Genomic DNA, 22,783 nt, shown 5'->3' on the forward strand with positions numbered 1-22,783 from the left:
TGGAAACGAGAAAAAATGAGCCAAGTGTCACTCAAATTTGTTTTTCAGAATGGAAGGCCTTGTTTCCGAGTGAAGCAGGAAGTCCCTGCCAGGCCGATTCCACAACAACATGTCAAGACGCCACAGAGCGCTGGCACTCGGCACCCCCGTCTCGTCTGGAGGGTCACACAGGCAGAAAACCAAACACCTGTTCGGACACGTGACGCTCTTCCTTTCCTCGGTAGGGCCTGATGCCCTTTAGCTAAATAAAAAGGTCAATGAAGGGGTGGGGTTCCCGAGCCGCCTGCGCAAGGCCCCGCTTCTTCACAAAGGCTTGGTCTACAACTCTTGGGCACGACAGGCCCAGAAGCGCCAGCGCTGAGTGTTCTGGTAATTTGTGTTCGCTCTTCTTTTCCTCCCTGAAATCATGGAGGAAGCACCATAGTCACTGACTCATCTCAGGTGGAAAAGGAAAACTCCAAGTGTGGGACCCCCACCTCCCAGCTGATGCCAGCATCCCACCGGGCGGGTCCGAGGCCTTGGAGTAAGGAGGGGCTTCCAAGGTGTCTGGGGAATTTCTAAAAAGCCATCCCACATTGGAGCTGAGAGCATCCATAACCCCTCCCCCCCCCCACTAATCTTACAGAGAAGGAAACGAAGGCTCGGAGAGGAAAGCGGGTTTGCCGGTGGACACAAAGCTAGCGAAGAGGCAGGCATGAGTCTCCCTTCGAGGGCTTTCAGAGCTCAATCAATGACAAGGAGCTCGTTTTACCTCTACATTTCATAATAAGCTAACTTTTGGGGTGGGGTTAACACTAACCATCTTCCGTTTGGGTCTAACCCTAACCCCCAGAAGCACAAAACGGCAGAGGCTGGGTTAGAGCAGAGCTGCTTAAATTTCACTTGCCCAAGAAACTTTTGTGACCCCGAGTACATGGGTATGGAAACCAAACACTTGGAGAGGATAAATCCCAACTTTGGGACACTCACATTCAGAAAGCCAAGGAGGTTGCAAAACATAATTTAAACATAATATAAAATATAATAAATTTATATTTTATATATTATTTAAATTTATATAAATAAATTTAAATATATAAATAAAAATGATATAAATAAAATATAAAAATTATTTTAAAATTATAATATAAAATATTATAATATAAAAGAAAACATAATAAAGCCTCATAATTGGGGGCTAGAGAACAGTTTGGCTGAAAAGGATCTTGGGCTCCGAATGGAGCCAGCAGCGTGAGCTGTGGGGCCTTTGGGCCGCATCAGGATGTAGGAGATGATGAGCTCGATGGACTCCGGCCCTCTCCCTAGCCCACCACCACCTGGAATATCCTTGTCCAGTTCTGCATACAATTTGAGAAGAAAAGCTGGGGAGAATCTAGAAGAGGGCGGCCCAGATGGTCAAGGGCCTTGAGTTCATGTGAGCAGAAGCACCTGGAGGAATGGAGCAGCTCAGCCTCAAGGGGCACATGGGAGCCCGGGGACTCCCCCTCCTCAGAGGGCTTCTAGCGGGCACTAGCTGCACCAGATGGCTGCTGAGCTCCCTTCTGGCTTGAAAATTCTGATTCTACTGAAAAGAAACATTCTCGGCCCCTTTTCTTTTAGCTGGTGTTTCTGACTAGCCCCCTCCACAATCCCCCCCAACTTTCTCTCCCCCTCCCCTCCCACCAGAATGAAATTCTTCCCCTATAAAACTAACATAAAAAGGGTAAAAACCCCTTTAGTTTACAGAGAAGAAAGCTGAGCTCTTGAAAAGGGGAGGGACTCGGCAGAGGTCCCTGAGTGTGGGGGCCAAGCTGGTCCAGAATCGACATCGCCTTTTCTCCTTTCTTCTGACCGTTGACCGGCCCAGAGCCTTAGTACCCATTTGCACGAGAGGGGCTGGGGAGGGGGAGAGGGGGGGAGGGAAGGGGGTGGTGCCAGAGCCGCCGCCGCCACCAACCCAAGCTCGGACCAGAAGAGTGCTGGGCCCGCACTCGGCTTCCTGCCGCCAAGCCCTCACGGATAGAGGGAGGCCGCTGCCATGTGGCAGGAAGAGATTCCGGCCAAGTCAGGCTCCTTTTCAGGGAAGATGGATGAAAGACAGAAGTATGTGGTAAACCCAGGGAGGAAAAAAATAGCTGTCCTCATATCTGTTTGCTCTTTAACAACTTGTTTTTATTTTCTGTTCTTTGGAAGCCACTAGTTCCATTCCCCTCCCACTGAGCAGCCGGGCCATGATAGTTGCTTAGTAACTAGGTCTCTTCAAAGGGAATTTTAGAAAGCCACAGCCGGAGCACCCTTCTCCGGCAGCTTGGGGTGACAATCCGGCTTTCGTGAAACTTGGCGCTCCAAAGTGAGGGTGTCTGCCCGGCGCTCTCCTGGGCTCTGGGTGTATTTCCAAGTCCGCTGGGGCTATTTGCAGAGCGCCTTCTGGTTGGCTGATGGCATGTCATTCGCACGGCCCAACGACCCTGGAAGGCTGGCACTATTATGAGACCCAGAGGTGAAGGTCAGGGGTCAGCCAGCTAACAAGCCAAGGCCCTCCATCAGTAGCAAGCCCGGGGCCAACTAGGACTATGGCAGCTGGGGAACATGGGGATCCCAGATCGGGAATAACGAGTCCCAGCCCCGGGATTTCTGAAATCACTTGACCTTGGGCAAGACCCAGATACCTCAAACCTCAGTTTCCTTACCTGGAAGTTTCTGGGGCTGCTCCTAAATTCTTTGCTCCTGTGTATGTGAAGAAAGAAAGAAGGGGACAAGCATTCCTTAAGCACCTACTGTGTGCTGGCATTTATTTGCCAAATGCTTTTTTCCTAACAGGATCTCACTGGATCATCACAATAACCCCACCACTCTTCTCCTCATCTTACAGCTGAGGTAACGGAGGCACAGGGTTCAGTTACTTGGCCAGGATGACGTGGCTAGGAAGTGTCTGAGGTCACATGTAACTTCAAGCCTTCCCTGCCTGGAACCTGGCCTGGGTCTTCCTCCACTGTGGTGCCTCAACTGCCTCTACGACCCCGTAAAAGTGACATACAAGAAGCCGCCCTTCTGCTCAAGCACAGAGACTGCTCTCAAGTGCCAAGGGAATGCTCACCACCTTAAAGGACCCTCCTTTTGACTCGTCTGCTGGTGGCGAGCCCTGCCATCTATTAGGGTGGGGGCCGGCTGAACCCCCAGGTCCCTCTACCCTGCCGGAGGATAGGGGTGCTCAGAACCAAAAAGAAAAGCTGGCTATAGACCGAGAGCCCGTAACTCAGCAAAGCCACCCACGCCAATTTGAGCAGGCCACACACGGCCAGCCACAACGATGCGCCACGTGAACGTGGCAGGTGTGAGATTCCGATGGAAGTGTTGAAATGAGACTGGGGAACAACTCGGGGGGTTCTGCCTCCCGCTTGGCTCCGGGTCACAAAACAGCCCTCCCCCCCCCAACCGTGCTGCTCCCCACATCCCTTCCATCACTGAAAGCTGAGCTTGGCAAAGTCAGAGGGACACCTACTATGTGTCGGTCACTGTGCTGAACTGGGACCACAAGGAGGGCAAAAGGCAACCCCTGACCTCAGGAAGTTTACAGTCAGCTAGGGGGTGACGTACTAAGGCCCATGTACAAAGAAAATGTAGACAGGGTAAACTGAGGAAAATCCCAGATGGAAGGAGCAGGAGGGGCATTCGAAGTGGGCCTTGAAAGGTAGTCACGAGGTGAGGATGGGTGCCATGCTGTGTGGAAGACGGCCCACTGCAGGAAAGGTCCAGAGCAAGAACCCTGAGATCATTGGCACTGGACCTCAGAAGTCACAAGGGAAGGGCACTGGAAGGGGGAGGGAAAAAGATGGCATGGCAATGTCAGGGTCTCCTCTGAGGCACCCCCTCCTCATCCCAAACTACCGAGTATTCTTCCTCCCCTCTCCTCAGATGATGAGCTCACCATAGCTCACAATTGCCCAAGGAGCACAGCTTCTCCCTCTCTCTTTCCCCTTTTCTCTGTCTCTCCTTCCTTCTACCTGTCTCCCTTCCTCCTCTTCTCACTCTGCTCCTCTCTCTTCCTGTGTGTGTTCCCCCTCCCTCCTTCTCTCTCCCTTTTCTTTGTCTCTCCCTCCTTTTCTCTCTTCCTTTTTCTGTCTCCCTCCCTTTTTTCTCTCTGTCTCCACGCATGACTCCCAAATCAACCTCCCAGCCTCCATGGTCTCAACACTCACAACAGGAAGAACAATAGCGCCAGAGGTGCCTATCTTGCCAAGCTGCCGTGAGACTCGGTACTTTTGTACAATGCTTTGTAAACTCTAAGGTGTTTATGGAAATGGCAGCTATCACCTCCGTTATCTACAGCTGTCACCTCCAGGTTTATGCTCGACTACCTCCAAAACATGCTATTTCCCAATGTCCTCCTCATTCTCCATGGCGGTCCCATCCCAAGCCAAGGTCATAAGCAGTGGCCAGCTTCCTCCAGTCTCTTTTAGATTCATCTCAGCCCTCCTTCCCTTAAATCCCGTTCGCTTGCATGTTGTGGTGTCACTTTCCTGAAGTTCCGGTCCTCTTGGAGAACAGAGAACAAACAAGCACCTTCACTTCCTCCAGCTTCTAGCCACGCTGAAGCCTGCATTACTTCGAGATGAGCGCGGCGAGTCTTCCCTGCCCCCTCGACCACTTTTATACCCACTGAAATATTCTCTTCTTTCATTGGTCCCCAGCCAAAACTCTCATCCCGCGGCCTCAGCCTGGCCTTCAAGGCCTCCCGTCCCTCCACACCTCAAGTCATATCTCATTACTTCACAAAACTCAGCCATGCCGACTTGTCTGTCTTTAAATATTGCTCCCTCCGCCCCGAGTGCCCCCCTGTTGCCCTCCATGCCAACCCATGCCCCTGATCTCATCTAAAAGTCAGCTTCACGTTGCCTCGGTCTGTGCAGATTTCGACGAGCTGTGGCGGCAGACTCTGCTCGCACCCCATGACCTGGCAAGTGAACCGGGCTCCCCGGGGAGGGTTCATGCGGCAGTCATTCTGAGCTGCCATCCACAGTGGGCAGATGGGTGACAGAGGCCCTGCTTCCTCACCTCCGAGGATGCTCAGAGAAGGCAAGGGACCCTCCCCCCCCCATCGCTTCTCTGGTCAAAGTGGACCGCCCCAGCCTCTCTGTCCCATGCAGGAATCTCCTGGACGGCCGGAAACGGAATACTTCTAGCACCTAGAGTGAGTGCTCCCCGAGCAGCCCGTTCCCTGCTTGGGCAGGGCTGCTCACTGCCAAGTGCTGTCCCAGGAGCCGAAAGCTGCCTCTTGAAGCGGGCCATGGTCAAGAGGGGTTACTGAAGGGACTAGATAAGCTTCTGCCTCAGGGAGTGATGCGCTGAAGCAGCAGCTGGGAACAACCCAGCCGTGGGTCACAGGGAGAGGGACGGGGCTGGGAGGAAAGGCCTTCCCGAGTCACCCAGGGCAGCCGAGTCCAACTCAGAGAACCAGGGCCACTAATTAATCCAGTCACCAGTCGGATCCCTGCCAGCCCAGACTCAGCGCCATCGAGGGGTTATGGTATTTTTCTGTCTTTTGTGAACTATTTCCCCAGGCCATTTTGTCACACTGAGGAGCATCTGACACTCCCCCACCACGCTCTAGAGCACTGAACAGCTTGCCCAGAGTCACGCAGCCAGCATGTATCTGAAACTCTAAACCCTACCCACACTTTGACTTCATCAATATGACTGATACGAATGTGCCCCAAGAAACAGCAGAGGCCAACCTCTGACCTCAGCTTTTCCTCAATCCCAACCATCTTCACTGGCATCCCAGCTAGCATTTCCATAGCACTTTCAAGTTTGCAAACACTTTACAAACAGAAAGTCAACCACAGGAGGTAGGTTCTATTCCTATTTCACAGATGAGGAAAACGAGGCAGAGAGGAGTGAAGTGACTTACCTAGGATCACACAGCTAAGGCAGTATCTGAGTCCAAACTTGAACTTGGGCTTTCCTCCATTGAGTCTGAGCATCCGTGAGGACCGAGGAGGCGCTCAGCAGCTGGCCTTGTGGGGACCCTGGCCCACTAACACATGGGGACCCGGTGGCCCCCAGCGCTACACCCTCCCACCCATCTAAGCCTGGTCCCCCAGTTCCCCCAATGGGCACCCTGGATTCTAACTTTACCCATATAAGACTGAGGTCCCACTGCCTCCCTTCCTTCTAAACTCCCACTTTGTGGGACCTCTCAACACCATCTTCTCCCCTCAATCTTCTGCCCTCTCATCCAATCACTGCTCATGCCTTGTCAAATCTGGACCCCGAGTTCCATAACGAAAACAAGTTTCATGCCCAGATGGTGGCTACAAACGTGTGTTCTATAACCTCACCAGGGCCCTCTTTTCCCTTTTCCTTTCTCATTTACTGCGCTCCCCAAACCTCTTCTTTGCCCACACCAACCACACTCCCTTTGACCTCATCCCCTATTGAGAAAGTGGAAAGAGACCGTCCACCATGAGCTGCCTCTTCTCTCCAGTGGATTCGCCGCAGGCTCAGAGGAAGCGGCGGCCCTTCTGCTTGCCAACACCAACCCTCTATTTTTCCTCTTGATCATTGCCAACTCCTTTCTAACTCTTCTGGCGGGTGCCTCCGTAAAATGCCCTAATTCTCAACCTTTCTCTAACTACTAGCTCCTCCTCTGCTGCTGTTTACAGACGTGCCCCACTGCCTTCGCTTGACCCATCTCTTGCACTTTTTATTCCCATGACGCCCCCCTCTCTACTTTTTTCAGTCTAATGGCTAGAAAAAAGCCATCTATATCTCTTCCTCAACTTTCTCACTTCTCAACCCACTACAATGCAACCTCTAAATTACCCTCAGATTACTGAGGATCTTTTAACAGTCAAATCTGAGGGCTTCTTCTCAGTTTTCATGGGGCAGTGTCTAGCCCTACTGACACCCCCCCCCCCCCAGATGCTTTCTCCTCCCAGGACCAGTCTCACCTTCCGAGGGAGTAACTCAGGGTCCACTCACGGGGATCTCATCGACTCCAAGGCTTCAATTTTCGCCATGTGGACGATGACCAGAATTACTCACCTCTCGAGCCCTTATTTCTCAAAAGCGTCAGGCCCACATCACCAATTCCTTTCTAATAATAATGACGGTGATGATAACGCGCATCTACGTGATGTCTACTAAGTGCCAGGCACTGCGCTAAGTGCTTTACAAACATTATCTCACTTGGTCCTCCCAACCCCCCCCCCCAAAGGTAGATGTATCATTACTTCCATTGTACAACCGCCCACACTGACAGTATGTACAAGACTTCTAGCTTCCCTTCTGAAGTCCTACTTCCTGCTATTTGCTACTTTCTACTGGCTACTTAAATCTTACTGTACTGACTAGAAAGGAGTTGAGGGAACCGTCTGGGGACCAGAACAAGATATAATTTTAACACAAGGGGGTTAGATTCCATGATCTCTATAATCTCTTCTAGCTCTAAACTTATGATAGTACTATGACTAACACCTTTTTTCTAGAAACCACATTTCTTGTGCAATGATCAACTTTGACAGACTTGGATCTTTTTTTTTTTTTTTTTTTTTTTTTTGCTGAGAAGAGTTAAGACAATTCTAAAAGACTCATCCCAGAAAATGCTATCTGCATGCAGAAAAGAAAATATGAAGTCTGAATGCAGATCAAAGCATAATTTTTTCACTTTGGGTTTTTTTCCCCTCTTTTCCAATTCTTTCACAACATGACTAATGTGAAAATGTTTAATATAATTTTAAATGTATAACCTATATCAGATTGCTTGCCATCTTGAGAAAGGTCTCTAGAGTGTGAAAAAAAATTAGAACTCAAATCTTATAAAAGTAAATTTGGGGCAACTACATGGCGCAGTGGATAGAGCCCCAGCCTTGAGGTCATGAGGACCTGAGTTCAAATTTGGCCTCAGACATTTAACACTTGCTACCTGTGAGACCCTGAGCAAGTCACTTAACCCCAACTGCCTCAGCAAAAAAAAAAAAAAAAAGAAAAAAGAAAAAGAAAGAAAAGAAAAAAAAAGTGAATGCCAAAAATGAAAATAAATAAATAAATGAAATAAACTAAAAAATAGAAGCCACGGTTCTCAAAAACCTGAGATTCAAATGGCTATCATATAGCACTGTTGACAGTAAGCTTGTAGTTCCTTAAAACTTCAAGATCTTTTTTTCAGACAAACTGTGGCTTACCCATGCTTTTCCCATTTACTATTCATGAAGTTGATTTTGGGAATCCCAAAGCCCTGACATTTATCCCTATTGAATTTCACCTCAATATTCTAGTTTGTTCAGATCTTTCAGGATTCCGATCGCCATTCGACGTGGTAGCTGTCCATTTCAGCTCTCTGTCGGCTGCTGACCTGATCGCGCATACCATCCATGCCTCGTCTTCAATCACTGATGAAAATGATCAACCATGCAAAGAGGTCGTACTCAGTTCTATAGGGGAGACCCCCTGGCAAGATGACATCAAACCATTAACAATGAACCCTGTGTACAGCCATTCAAGCAGCTAGGAATCCATGTAATCATACTATCTAGACATCTCGTCCACATCTCTCATCTTTTCCACTTTGCAGAAATGAAGGGTTAGACCAACATCTTACACCACATACCACAATAAGCTCAAAACAGATAAGTGATCTGAAAATAAAAGGCCACAGCAGAGGAAAAAATTAAGAGAAAAGAAGATCAAGTACTTTTCACAGATACAGCTAAGAGAATTATTAACCTAGAACGAGACAGGGGAGTTCATAAAAGATAAAATGGGTACTTTAATTTCAATGACATGAAATCAAAAAGCCTTTGTGTCAACAAAATCAATGCCGGTAGAATGAGAAACCTTTAGAAAAAAAATTTTTTTTGGCATCAAGTACTTCTTAAAAAAGTAAATCCAAAAAAGGTAAATTTCCATTAATTTCCAAATATGACTAAGATGAATTAGTGGCCAAAGCATGTAAATAGTTTGCAAAAGAATTGTGAACTTTTAACCACATGAAAGATTGAATGGTAACAATTAGCCATAAATCAAAATAACTCCGAGGTTTCACATCATACCCAGAAAACTGGCAAAGAATAATTAAAGTTGGAAATTGCATACGATTTGATAGTAACCGAAAGCTACTTGGGAAAACTTTAAAAGGTGTGTTCTCTTCTACCAAATTAAAAAATGCAAAAAAGAATGATGAAAATAGTTTTATTACTTGACCCACTGATTCCCCTTGTAGGCTCATAACCTAAGAAGATTAAGGTGAAAAAAAAGTCTCTTATACAACAAAATACTCAAAGCAACACTTTTGGTAGTAGCCAAAAACTAGGAGCAAAGATGCCCATCAGCTGGGGCATGACAGAACAAACCATGGTCCGTGAATATTGGTAATGCCATCTTACTATGCTGGAAGAAACAAGTATGATGAATACAAAGAAGCAGAAAAAGACTTATATGAACAGGAGTGGAATGAAATAAGCAAAACCAGGAAAATAATACTATATGTCTCTAATGTACTACTTATATTACTAAAGTAATTTAAATGGATGCCATCCCCCTGCCCCCCAATAAAACTGAACACTATAAAAGTATAATGACCAGGTCTGGCCCTCTAGACGAACAGAAAATTTATCTCCTTTCCTTTTTTCCAGAGGTGTGGCAGAGTATAAACAGTGCCAGGTGATGTTGATATGGTGGTTCCTTTTGCAGCAGTGCTTTTTATCTACCTTCCTTTAAAAAAGGATCTTTATTAAATGGGTAGGGGATAAGAGAGAGGTATATTTCAAAAAGTCTTTACAACAGTAAATAGAAAAGTATTCCCTGAACCAAATCTAAGTGAATGACATCTACAGCAGAGGTTCTTAACCTGGGGATTGTGAAAGTGATTTTAATTCAATGTGGTAATTGTATTTTGATAAAATGTCTCCCCTATGTAATCCTATGCATTTTACTGCCATCATGAGATCACACTGGTAAAACGCTTTGTAAACCTGAAAGTGCTAGATCAGTGCTAGCATGGATCACAAAGTCCAAGGAGGGTCAAGGAGTCTTAAAGAGTTGCCTGCCAAGTTCCCTGGGGGCAGGCAGCTACCAGGAAGCAATGCTACAAAGTACAGGGCACTTGGGCCTGGAGGCAGAAGACTCAAGTTCCAAAACAGGCTCAGATGCTGACTAGATGGATGACCTGGGAAAATCAAGTCACCTGTCTGCCTCAGTTTACTCATCTGTAAAATGAGAGAAATAACAGCACCTACCTCCCAAGGCATAAAATAAGATCCTTTTTGTAAAGTGCTTTGCAAACCTTAAAACTCACCAATTTCTCCTCCGCAAGCTCCATCTCCCTTTCACCCTTGTCTCCATGTCCACGGCCACCACTGGACAGCATCCACCAGGCTCTCAACTACAACCCTGGACTCCCTGCCTCTGGTGCTTCCCACGACTGCCCGAGTGATATTCCTGCAGCACGAGGCTCATCGTGTCATTTCCGATCAGGGCCGAACTAGCCTGTTGGATTGTGGACGCCCTTTGCGGGGCACTTTCTGCCCATCTTTCAACAATGATTTCACGGACTCTCTCTTCCCTTCCAACTACCAGCTCCATCCCCTATCTCCATGTCTCTGCCAATGCTTGGAGTGCCCCCCAATCCTCCTGGAATCTCTGACCCCCTTCATGATCCTGCTCAGCTACTGCCTCTTAGGAGAACCTCATTGTTACTGCTCCTCTCCCTCCTTCCCAATCATTTTGCATTAACTTTGGAAATGATATATCTTTACTTATCTACGTAAATGCCAGAAGAACATAAGAAAGAAGTACCTCTGGATTTTGTAACCCCAGTTCTAAGACAATACCATTAATACTCTTCTTTTGTTTGAAAAGAGGTCCCGGGTAGGTCCAGGCCTGCAGGGAGCTGAGGAAGTTGCCCCTTTTACCAATGCATGTTGGTTTACTGCTCTACAACATAAGAGGTTCAGAGAGATGCCTATGGGGTCACCCAGAGTCACTGAGGCAGAATCGGAGAACGAGCCATTCGGACTCAAGAGGATCACAGGGACAGGTCACACATAAGAACCTTGTACAGAGCATGTGTTTATTAAGTGTGTGCTTAACTTACTGTTGGCAAACAGGGTCGACCACAAAACGGAGACTCACGAGAGCAAACCAAATGAGAAAGCCCAAAGGGCCCTAGCCAGAGCCCATTCCCTAGAACCCAAGACTGCTCAGCAAAACACACCTGTCCTCCTAAGGGCAAAACATTTGCTTTTCTCCAAAATATGAAAAGCAATAATTATTATATTTTATATTTAAGAAAATTGGATACAGATGAAAGGTACTCAGCCTCTAATCTCAAATCTCAAAAGCATGGGGGTTTCCCAACTTAGAGGTCATTGACTTCGTCATGTCCCATTCTGGCTTATCTCCATGTGAGAGAGAACACTAAAGGCAGGGAGACCAAAGGGCGGTTCTCGGAATGAAGAAGCCTATGGGTCCCACAATCCCCCAGGGAGCAGGGTTAGAACAAAACTACCAAGCCTGCTCTTTAGGGTAATGAAATGCCAAGTCAATAGTAATAAACATCACAGTCTCTTGAAGCCATGTGAGTAACTTTGACGTAAGAATAAGGGGAAAATCATGCAAACTTTACACTTTCAACATGATAGGGATCAAGAGGACCCAGGAGCTGCTCCCTAAAGACAACGGTGCAATGTGCTGCCATAGCTCCAAATGGGTAAACCGAGATCTGGGCATCACGAGGAAAGAAATCAGAACCCAGACTACCATACTCATCCCACACTGGGATTCGGTCACGCCGGGGAGAGACCATGAGCAGTTCAGATCACTATACTTGGCAAAAGACAGGGAGAAAAGAGAAATGAGTATGATCAAGGAAATGGGCTAGGTAGCACAGTGGATGAAGTTGGAGGGAGGTCTATGTCTTTCTGAGCTCAAATTTGACATTTACTAGCTGTGTTATCCTGGCCAAGTCACGATACCGTTTGCCCCAGTTCCTTCGTCTGTAAAATGAGCCGAGGAAGGAAATAAGTAATCGTGCCGGCATCTCTGCCCAGAAAAACCTCAAATGAGCTCACAAAGAGCTGGACACGATTAAAACAACTGAACAACAAGGAGACAGAAGGAACAACTAGGTTTGAGACTAACATCCCAGTGGATAAGCAGACTCTCCCCAACCCCCACATTCTATCTATCTCTGGCTAGTTAGTTACAGAGCTTGGGGCAGGACACACTGATGGGAATCACTAGGACACAACTCTAATAGATGATCAAAATCAGTTTAGTGACCTTCTGTACTGAGAAAGGAAAAATGAGGCTCCAAAATGGCAGGAGTGGTGAGGAGGAAAATGAGGAGGAGGAAGAGGAAGGACTCGAGCAAATCTGGTAAAGAACAGGGCTCCCTTAATTCTGGAAGGGAAAAGGTGAAGGAACAAGAGTCTGGAAGAAAGGGAAAGGGAAAGAATCCTAACCATGGCTCTAGGAGAAAAGAAACCTAAAGAATAAAAAACAACAAGATGACAAAATTTAGCTCGGGCCTAAAAGGTGCCCCTGGCAGAAAAAATCAGGAGGATTTATTAAAATCACTTTTGGGGGGTTGGGGAGGTAAGATTTCCAAAATACTTTCTATCCATTATTTTGTTGGCTTCTCCAAACACCATGTGGGATGTGTTCTAACGGCTTGTTTTCTTCCCTTTTTTTTTTTTTAAGAGCTATTCCCCCCCCCCCCACTTAATATTTGATTTTTTTCTAATTACAAGTAAATATAGTTTTCAACATTTACTTTGATAAGATTCTGACTTCCATTTTTCTTCCTCTCTTCCCTAGATGGCAAGCAATCTGCCTATAGATTCTATATACACAATCATATTGAACTTATCTCCACATAAGTCATATTGCAAAAGAAGAATCCGAACAAAAGGGAAAAAACCACACGCAAGAAAATATCCAAAAAAGTAAAAATCTAACAAGTCGGTTTCCAGACCAGCAGTTCATGCCTTTGTAATGCTTTACTGCTCCGTGAGAGAAAGTTTAACAATACCTACACTTGATTTACAAGCAAGGGGACTGACTTCAGGAGTGAAGTGTCACACAGCTAGTCAGTGCCAAGGCTAAAGATGTGACCCTAGAGCTCTCTGCCACTACCTGGCTCTACCCAGAACATTCTCTGCCTGATACAAGAGACAATGGCCACAACTCCTTGGATGCTTACAAAGGAACAATGGGCCATGAGCTTTTGCCATTCCAGACCTCCCCCCCCCTTTTCATTCAAGTACTACTTAAGACAGACTAGAAACCACCATCTAGTCATCTAGTCCAGCATTTTTCCCAATTGTGCTGGAATGGATTCCCTGCCACACACAGGTGTTCTGGGAGCAAATGCCGGGGCGGGAACTACCCAAGTCATGGAGTCCAACTCCCTCATTTTTGAGATGTGGCGCTCAGGCCCAGCCAGGGGTCATCCCGGAAGCGACTAAGATGGGACTGTAACCCAGAGCCAGGGTTCTTTCCACATCATCATATTAGATAAGCTTTTATGTGTATCCCAAACTTGGATTTATACCAAATAGGTGTAATAGGTGTGAAAATAGGTGAAATCCGGCCCTACTTTCCACAGACTAGCACCTACATATAGGTTCGGCCAATCAATCTTAAGCCCCCATATGCCTCGTGGCCACATGACGCCCCCTAGACTGACCCACATTCTCACTGTCCTTGGTTGCTCTATCCCAGAGACCTTCCGGAATCAGCCAGACCACAGTCCATATTCCTGAACTCGGGAACGCTGACCCGAAGCCCAGAAAAGCTTTTCATCCTTTCTTTGTCTTGGTAGATAACAACAATAACAACAAACTTTTCTTCAACTCGACAAAGTGTCATTTTAATCACCTGTGCAATAGCCTACAGAACATTCAAGTGAGGGCAGGAAGAAAAGGGCAACTTGTCCCAAGACTGTGTCTATCTGAATTCTAAATTCTGAACAATGTCCTTAGAATTACAACAAGCCTCCAATAGCCTGGAGAACTCAACTCTACTAGGATGGAATCATTGTCAGAGGGCCCAGCCCCCCAGCCATCACGCCGGCCCCCCCCCAAACTAGATGGCAATGGTTTTCATCAGCGCTGCCATTCCAAAGATCCATCAACTTCAAGCTCCACAGAAGAACAAGACATTTTGTCTACACAGAGAATGAGATCACCTCCCAGCATTTGTATCCAATTACAAAAAGCCGTCACTTTATCTACCTATCCAGCCTATAAAACGCCAAATAGTTTAAAAAAAAAAAAAAAAGACAGTTTTCAGAAGCATTTCTAGCAACCTCAGAAAAAAAATGAAAAAAAAGATAATTCAAGTCAACCAGCATGCTGATTAAGCACCTACTTGGTACTAGGGATTGGACTAAATCCTGGGGATACGAAGAAGGGCAAAAGACAGTAGCACCCTCAAAGAGCTCCCAACCCAGAGGGGAATGCCAAAAGCTGTGTACAAACAAGCTCGAGAGAGGCAAACTTGGAGATGGTCAATAGAGGGAAGGCCCTAACGTGGAGAACAATCAAGGAAGGCTTTTTGCAGAAAGTCAGATTTCTGCTGGGGTTCGGTCCTCACCGGACTGCACACCAGCTTCTCTCTCCCCATCTTGGAAGGGCCTTCTGCCTTGGACTTCCAAATGGATGACTTCAATCAGAAACTCTGTGTCAGAAGCGGGCCAGGCTGCAACGCTAGACTTTCTCCCTCATCCCCCTGAGTCTGATTTGTAGCTTTTTTTGTTCAACGTGTTCCACGTGATGAGGCAACAACAAGCTCCTTGAGGGTAGAGACCAGCTAGTATTCCATTTCATTTGTCCTCTCCGGACCTCCCACAGTGCCCAGACACAGGAGAGGCAGAATAAATATTTCTTGACTTGGCTTGAAGGAAGACAGGGAGATGGAAGTGAAGGGGGGAGAACTCTCGGAATAGGAGCCAGCCAGTGAAAAATGCATGTGTCTGAAGAGCAGGTGAGAGGAGGAAAGGCTAAGAAAAACAGAAAGGCAGGAGAGGCCAGGTTACAAATGATTTTGAATGCCAAACCGAGGATTCTAGGTCTGATCTTGGAGGTGATAGTCACTGGAATTTACTGAATGGCAGAAAGGGGAATGACGATTAGAATTATGCTTCAGGAAGCTTGGAGGAGAGAAAATCCGAAGCCAAGAAGAACTGCCATCAGGCCATAACAACAGTTTGATGAAGGACAGAAAAATCTGGAAAAGCAACTACGGTTAGTGGAAGAAGGTGTGGATAAGAGAGGTATAGAAGGACTGCCTCGCCACAGAGAGGGCCCAGGTGACATCACGGAATCTCCATTTGAAGTGGACCCAGGCAGGCCAATGTCATGATTTCTTCCAGCTTCATTTAGTATCATGCTTTAAAGAATGAAGGCAGTGGATGGTGGGAGTGATATGGGGCAAGACAAGATAGGATAAAGGAGTCAGTGACTGAAGAGAGGGCAGTGTAGGCCTAAGGGTCAAGATGGGGAAGGAAAGAGGGTATGACTAGGGCAACAGTGATGCTTTAGGGGAAAACGTCAAGGGGTTGGAGCTCAAGGTGTGGACTAATGACAGGGTTTTTAGGGTTGTGAGGCAGAAGTGAAATGACAACAGACTGTGATAAGGGAATTTCAGAATTCTTGACCGTGGGCCTGTGGGAGATGGTAAGATCAAGGGTATGGCCATCCTGATGGGTAGGTGAGGCAGGAAAGAGGAGGAGGAGGAAGTCATAGGAAATTTAAAGTAAATTGAGGAACAGGGAGTTCAGAGTGTTTGAGAGACTACTCATATGTATGTTTAAGTCCCCTAATATGAGGGAAGGAGTTGAGGAAGAAAGCAACTTATGAGTCAGGCATTGACTCATTGATAAAAGAAAGGGAGAGTCCTGGGAGGGGGTGAAGGTGGGGTCAGGAGATAACAGCTCCCAGATTTCTGATTAGCTGGTAAATCTGAATTGAGGAAACCTCAAAAGAAGAGGGGTTATGAGTGACAGTGACCTGGAAGGTCTAATGAGGGGAAGGTGTGGGGAAGGATGCGCAGGGAGGCTGTCTACGTCATCAGGAAGAAGCCTGTCCTTGGTGTTAGAAAGGAAAACAAGTCCATTACCTATGGCGCAGGAATGCCGAAGAACACAGTGGCTTTAAAGTGTGACTGACTGGGGGGAAGAAGCAGTGAAAGGGGGGGTTTCAATAATGACATCAAGGGGTCAGAATCACTGAGATGAGGAGCACAGGATGGGGGTGAGGGTTTGTTCATTAAAGAATGAGTTCAGGCGGGTTCTCAATATCCTGGGGGTTCAGTCACAGGGTGGAATTCTCTAGTCGGTAAGGGGGAAGCGTGTAGGATGAAGGGGAGGTACCCCATGCTGGAACAGGCTCAGGTGAAGGGATGTTCATTGTTCATCATTTCAGGACACAAAGTCTCCAGAACGGCATTAATCAAGCGCTGAGCACTTAAGTGATTCCTATATGCCGGGCACCAGACCGATATCTGGGGGTACAAGGAATAAGCAAAAAGTCGCTGCCATCCCCGAGCTTGTTCCAGCACAAAAGTCAACCCTTAATCGATGAGCAGCACAAGATAGTTCTGGAGCAGATGGAGAGGAACCTCTGAGGGAGAGGGTGCCAGTGGCTGGGAAGAGAAGGGAAAACCTCCGCTGAAGCTTCAAGAAAGACCAAGAATGGATGAGGTGAGGAGGGAAAGTTTTCCTGGCATGGGGCCCAGCACACCAATGCAAAGGCACAGAGTTGGGAAATGGAGAGTGGCACATGGCAGCCATTTTGGCCAATTTGTTTTTCCTTTTCCTTTTTAAAAAACAAAATGTTTGTTATAAAGAACAACGCTGTAGGAGGGCAGATACATGAGGAAATGTAAGGTAAAAACAAAATATATCCATCAAAATAGATGGGAGACTTGCAATAGTCCAGGTAAAGTGAGTTTCAACTGGGGTGACGGCTGGGTGAGTGGAAAGGAGGGTCTGCACTGAGGCAATGTAGAGAAAAACAAGTGCTTGCATATGTCGGATCAGCAAGGGTGCAACAGTGAGGATGATCCTAAGGGACCAGCGTGATAGTGATACCCTCCACAATAAAAGAGAAGTACAGAAAAGGGGAGGAAAGGGAGGAATCATCATCATCAACACCATTATTTCTGTAGTGTTTTATAATTACCATCTCCTTCTCACAACAACCTTGGGAAAGAGAAGCCATTATTAGTCCTCATTGTGGAAACTGAGGCAGACGTGAAGTGACTTGCTCAGGGCACACAGCTAGTAAGTATCTGAGGCCAGATTTAATCTTTGACCTTCCCATCTCCAGGCTCAGTTCTCTATCCACTCTAGCACTCCCAAGATGCATCTACTGATGGGGAGAGTGACAGATTTGGAGAATGAGTCCAAAGAAACAGTGAGTTCCCAAAAGGACAGCGGGAAGATTCAAAGTCAATCCTCAGGTCTCCTCACTATTGTCTTCAGTTGATGGAGATGAGGGGGGGGGAGCAGCCTGGCCTTTGGGGGGGGGTGGCGCTGACAGCTGACACTGAGGGAGTGCCCGAAGGTTTCCAAAGCAGCTCACACCCATGTTCTCATTTGTGCTTCACCACAACTCAGCAACGCTGATGCGACAGGTATGTTCAGCCTCATTGTACAAAGCAGCTCAGAAAGGTTAAGAAACTTGTCAGTGGTTGGATTTCAATCCAAGGTAGGACTTCAAAGTCAAAATGCCATGTTTCCTCTCAAAAAAAAAAAAAATGGATTTTTAACCTGGGGTCTGTGGACGTATTTTAAGGGATCCCTAAACTTGGATGAGAAAAAATGCCATCTCTCTTTTCCCTAAAATTTAAAAGAAATTTGTACTTGCTTTAATCATATGATTCCCAACATTTTTACAGTCAAAGGTTCTGATAAAGGCCTCATTTCTAAAATATAGCGAATTGAGTCTAATTAATAAGAAATCAAGCCATTCTCCAATGGATAAATGGTCAAAGGATATGAACAGACAATTCTCAGACAAAGAAATTGAAACTATTTCTAGCCATGTGAAAAGATGCTCCAAGTCATTATTAATCAGAGAAATGCAAATTAAGACAACTCTGAGATACCACTACACACCTGTCGGACTGGCTAGAACGACAGGGAAAGATAATGTGGAATGTTGGAGGGGGTGTGGGAAAACAGGGACACTGATACACTGTTGGTGGAATTGTGAACACGTTCAGCCATTCTGGAGAGCGATTTGGAACTATGCTCAAAAAGTTATCAAACTGTGCATCCCCTTTGATCCAGCAGTGTTTCTACTGGGCTTATACCCCAAAGAGATACTAAAGAAGGGAAAGGGACCTGTATGTGCCAGAATGTTTGTGGCAGCCCTGTTTGTAATGGCCAGAAACTGGAAACTGAGTGGATGCCCATCCATTGGTGAATGGCTGAATAAAGTGTGGTCTATGAATGTTATGGAATATGATTGTTCTGTAAGAAATGACCAGCGGGAGGATTTCAGAAAGGCCTGGGGAGACTCACAGGAACTGATACTGAGTGAAATGAGCAGGGCCAGGAGATCATTATATACTTCAACAACCATGCTATATGATGATCAATTCTGATGGACGTGGCCCTCTTCAGCAATGAGATGAACCAAATCAGTTCCAATGGAGCAGGAATGAACTGAACCAGCTACACCCAGGGAAGGAACTCTGGGGGATGACTATGAACCACTACATAGAATTCCCAATCCCTCTATTTTTGTACGCCTGCATTTTTGATTTCCTTCACAGGCTAATTGGATACTATTTCAGAGTCCGATTCTTTTTGTGCAGCAAAATAACGGTTTGGACATGTATACTTATTGTGTATTTAATTTAAACTTTAATATATTTAACATGTATTGGTCAACCTGCCATCTGGGGGAAGGGATGAGGGGAAGGAGGGGAAAAATTGGAACAAAAGGTTGGCAATTGTCAATGCTGTAAAATTACCCATGCATATAACTTGTAAATAAAAAGCTATTAAAAATGTTTTAAAAATCATGATTCCCTTCAATGATAAATTCTCTCACTGTTTTCACCAGGCTGAATGAGGGATCCATATCACAGAAAAAGATGACCAACCACTACTTTAGAGCAAAGCATACTGTGAGTGGTGACCCACATTGAGTTAACATTGAGTTAAATGTGGGGGGACGTGAAATTATGATTTATCAGGAAATATTTGATTTGCATACCTATTTTATATCCCCATATTCCCAGGGTCATGTAAAAATCTCTCAAGTAAAAAGGAGTCACATGCAGAAAAAGTTGAAGAAGCCCTGGGCCAGAGGAAGAGATATTGTTCTAATCTAAGCCAATATAAGAGGTCAGCAGAAGTCTGTGACATTGGGAGATAGGGGGAGGAGGGGGAGGGAGTGGAGGCTGTTCCGAGCAGCAAGAGTAGCAGCTTTGGGGATTCTCAGCCCAGATGCAATAAGGAAAGGGATCAGATAATTGATCAGGAAGAGACTGTAGGATTAGGGTAGTGCTAATACGAACCACCCAGAAGCAGTTTTATAGTAGAGAAGCACTTGTGGTCAGTCCCAAGGGACCAGAGACTATGGTCACAGTTCCAAGGCCAAGAGGAGGGTTACTGCTTGGGGGGGGGGGAACAGATAAAGACCAGAGCACAGACCAAGAGAGGGTCACCTCTCCCCAGTTCACATCACCTTGGAAGCATTGACAACTTATAGAACCCCAGAACAATTTCTGAGAACAGTAGCACAAAAAGATCTGAAGCTTGTGAAGTAGAGCTTCCCCAACCCTAACTGAACAGAGCCCAATTTTAACAAAGTTCAGGCCATCCACATTCACAGAGGAAACTATGGAGACTGAATGCAGATTTAAACATACTATTTTCACCATTTTTTTTCTTCTGTTTTTTTTTTCATTGTTTTTCCCTTTGATTTTGTTTTCTCTCTCCCAACATGAGTCACATGGAAATATGTAAAAAAATGGATGTACATTGAAAATTAAATTGAATTAAAAAACCCCATAAAGTTCAAAGTCAAGAAATAGGTAGGGTAGTAAATAGCCACAAAAGAATTTCACCATAAAAAAACTACTACAGTGGCAAGGAAGACCAAGACAAAAACTTAGAACAAGATAACAACATTGAAAATAGCTACAAGTCAAGTCTCAAAGAAAACTGATAACTGGACCCAAGGCCAACAACAATTCCTGGAAGCAACAAAGACATGAAGGTAATAGAGGAAAAATTGGAAAAAGAAATTAAGAGTATTAAAAAAAAAAAAAAAACCTCAATCTGAAGAAAATCCAAGGTGATGTGAACTGGGGAGAGGTGACCCTCTCTTGGTCTGTGCTCTGGTCTTTACCTCTTCCCCTTCCCCCCCAAGCAGTAACCCTCCTCTTGGCCTTGGAACTGTGACCATAGTCTCTGGTCCCTTGGGACTGACCACAAGTGCTTCTCTACTATAAAACTGCTTCTGGGTGGTTCGTACTAGCACTACCCTAATCCTACAGTCTCTTCCTGATCAATTATCTGATCCCTTTCCTTACTGCATCTGGGCTGAGAATCCCCAAAGCTGTTACTCTTGCTGCTGGGAACAGCTTTAAAAACATAATTAGCCTAATGGTTTAAAAAAAGAGCGCAAAAGTTCACTGAAGAAAATAATTTCTTAAAAATCAGAATTGGGCAATTAGAAGCTAATGACTCCATGATACCTCAATAAAACAAAATCAAAAGAATGAAAAAAAAAGTATAAGTATGAAATATCTCATTGGAAAGACAACTGACATGAAAAATAGTACCAAGAAATATAATTTTAAAAATTATTAAACTACTACAAAGCCATGATCAAAAAAAGAGCCTATATATCATATTTCAAAAAATTATGCAAGAAAACTAACTGGATATATTATACCAGAGGGTAACAGAAATTGAAAAAAAAATCTACTGATCACCTCCTAGAAGAAATTCCCAAATGAAAATCTCAGGAATATTATATTCAAATTCCATAGCTCCCAGATCAAGGAGAAAATATAAAGCAACCATAAGGAAACAATGCAAATATTGTGGAACCACAGTCAGGATCACACCAGATTTAGTGCCTTCCATGTTAAAGGAGCAGAAGGCTTAGAATATGATATTCTGGAAGGCAAAGGAACTAGGATTACAACCAAAAATACATTTCCCAGCAAAAAATGAGTATAATCCTTCGGGGAGGAAATGGATATTCAATGAAATAGAGGACTTTCAGGTAATCCTGATAAAAAGACCATACCTGAAAAGAAAATCTGACATTCAAACACAACTGAAGAGGAGCATAAAAAGATAAACATGAAAAAGAAACCACATTGTTTTGCCTTCTCAGTGGGTTGGGGGTACAAGGGAAATCATTTGGAACTCAAAATTTCAAAAGAAAATGTTAAAAAGAAGGAAATAATCATTTTAAAAAGGACTAGGTCTCTAGAAAGAAAACAGAAAAGCAGAAATAATGAAATTAGCATTATTATATATTAAATATTCAATGATCAAGCTTTATTAATGACAGGCAAAAGTATCACAAGAATATTCAGCAAACCCTGGCCAACCATGGTCTTAACTTCAGGGCTCTGCTAATGTGAGTTCAACTTAGTTTTTCCTCCGGTCACAACCCTAGTTAACTTTAGACACGGTCCCTTGAGACCAGGAAGATCAAAAATGTCCAGGAAACATAGAAGCAAATCCAAAGTGGCTTACTGGCCAGGAAGCACCAAAGCAATAAGTGACTAAGAAGTTTTTGAAAAAGGAAAAGGCAATGTGAACTTCTCAGATGGGAGAGAAAAGGTGTGGGTCCTACAGAATACAGGGTAAAAAGATGGGACAGTGAGGGGAGCAATAAGAATCCCAACAGTCAGGAAACAGTCGGGCATCCCACCTGGCTTGAACAGAAGGTGTACACCACTAGCAGGAAATGAAGCTGAACAGTTAATTGGAAACTACGTCAGGCTTTAAAAGCCAGGAAAAACTGTTTGGATTTTACTCTGAGGGTGATGGCATTCATTTGCCAAGCATTTATTAAAGTACCTGGTATGAGTTAAATGGTTTTCCAGCAGGCATGTGATAAGTGGTGTTTTCAGGTGAATCCACCAGAGTCATGAACAAGGTTAAATAGATTAGAAGAAAGAAGACACTGAAGAGAAACAGAGAAGACCAAGCTCCCACACTTAATCTCCTAAAGACCCCACTGGCACATCAGATTTAGGGGTCAGGCCCTCTGCCATCACCCAATACTTCTGATTTCTTTTTAATTGGGCTAAATGAAAAACCATCTTTTAGAGAGAGAGAGAGAGAGAGAGAGAGAGAGAGAGAGAGAGAGAGAGTGTGTGTGTGTGTGTGTGTGTGTGTGTGTGTGTGTGTGTGTGTGTGAGAGTGAGAGAGAGAGTGTGTGTGTGTGTGAAATAGTGACCTGGCATCTCTTAGATGAGCGTCACTCTCACTCCTGACACTTAGTAGCATGTGACTCCAATCCAATAATTTCATGCCTCAGGAACCTGTTCAGAAATTAGTTCAGAAATCCCTTTTTTCATATTCCTGTTTTGAAACTTCACCCTAAACAAGGATCATTACCATTACTCAACATTGTACTGGAAATGTCAGCTTTAGAAATAGAAAAAAGAAAGAAATTAAAGGAATTAGAGTGGGCAATGAGAAAATAAAACTATCACTCTTTGCAGATGATATACTTATTAAAGAATCCTAGAAAACCATCCAAAAACCTACTCAAAACAATTCATAGCTGTAGCAAAGTTGCAGGATATAAAA

The 22,783-nt window shown here is 45.1% G+C and overlaps 1 protein-coding gene across 5 annotated transcripts in view; it reads right to left on the bottom strand.

Moving 5' to 3' along the window:
• The window catches only part of DLG3 (discs large MAGUK scaffold protein 3), a 69,620-nt gene that overhangs the window by 21,837 nt on the left and 25,000 nt on the right, over positions 1-22,783 (bottom strand). The window lies entirely within an intron of this gene.

Source organism: Antechinus flavipes, chromosome X (assembly GCF_016432865.1).
Source record: "Antechinus flavipes isolate AdamAnt ecotype Samford, QLD, Australia chromosome X, AdamAnt_v2, whole genome shotgun sequence".
Lineage (NCBI taxonomy): Eukaryota > Metazoa > Chordata > Mammalia > Dasyuromorphia > Dasyuridae > Antechinus > Antechinus flavipes.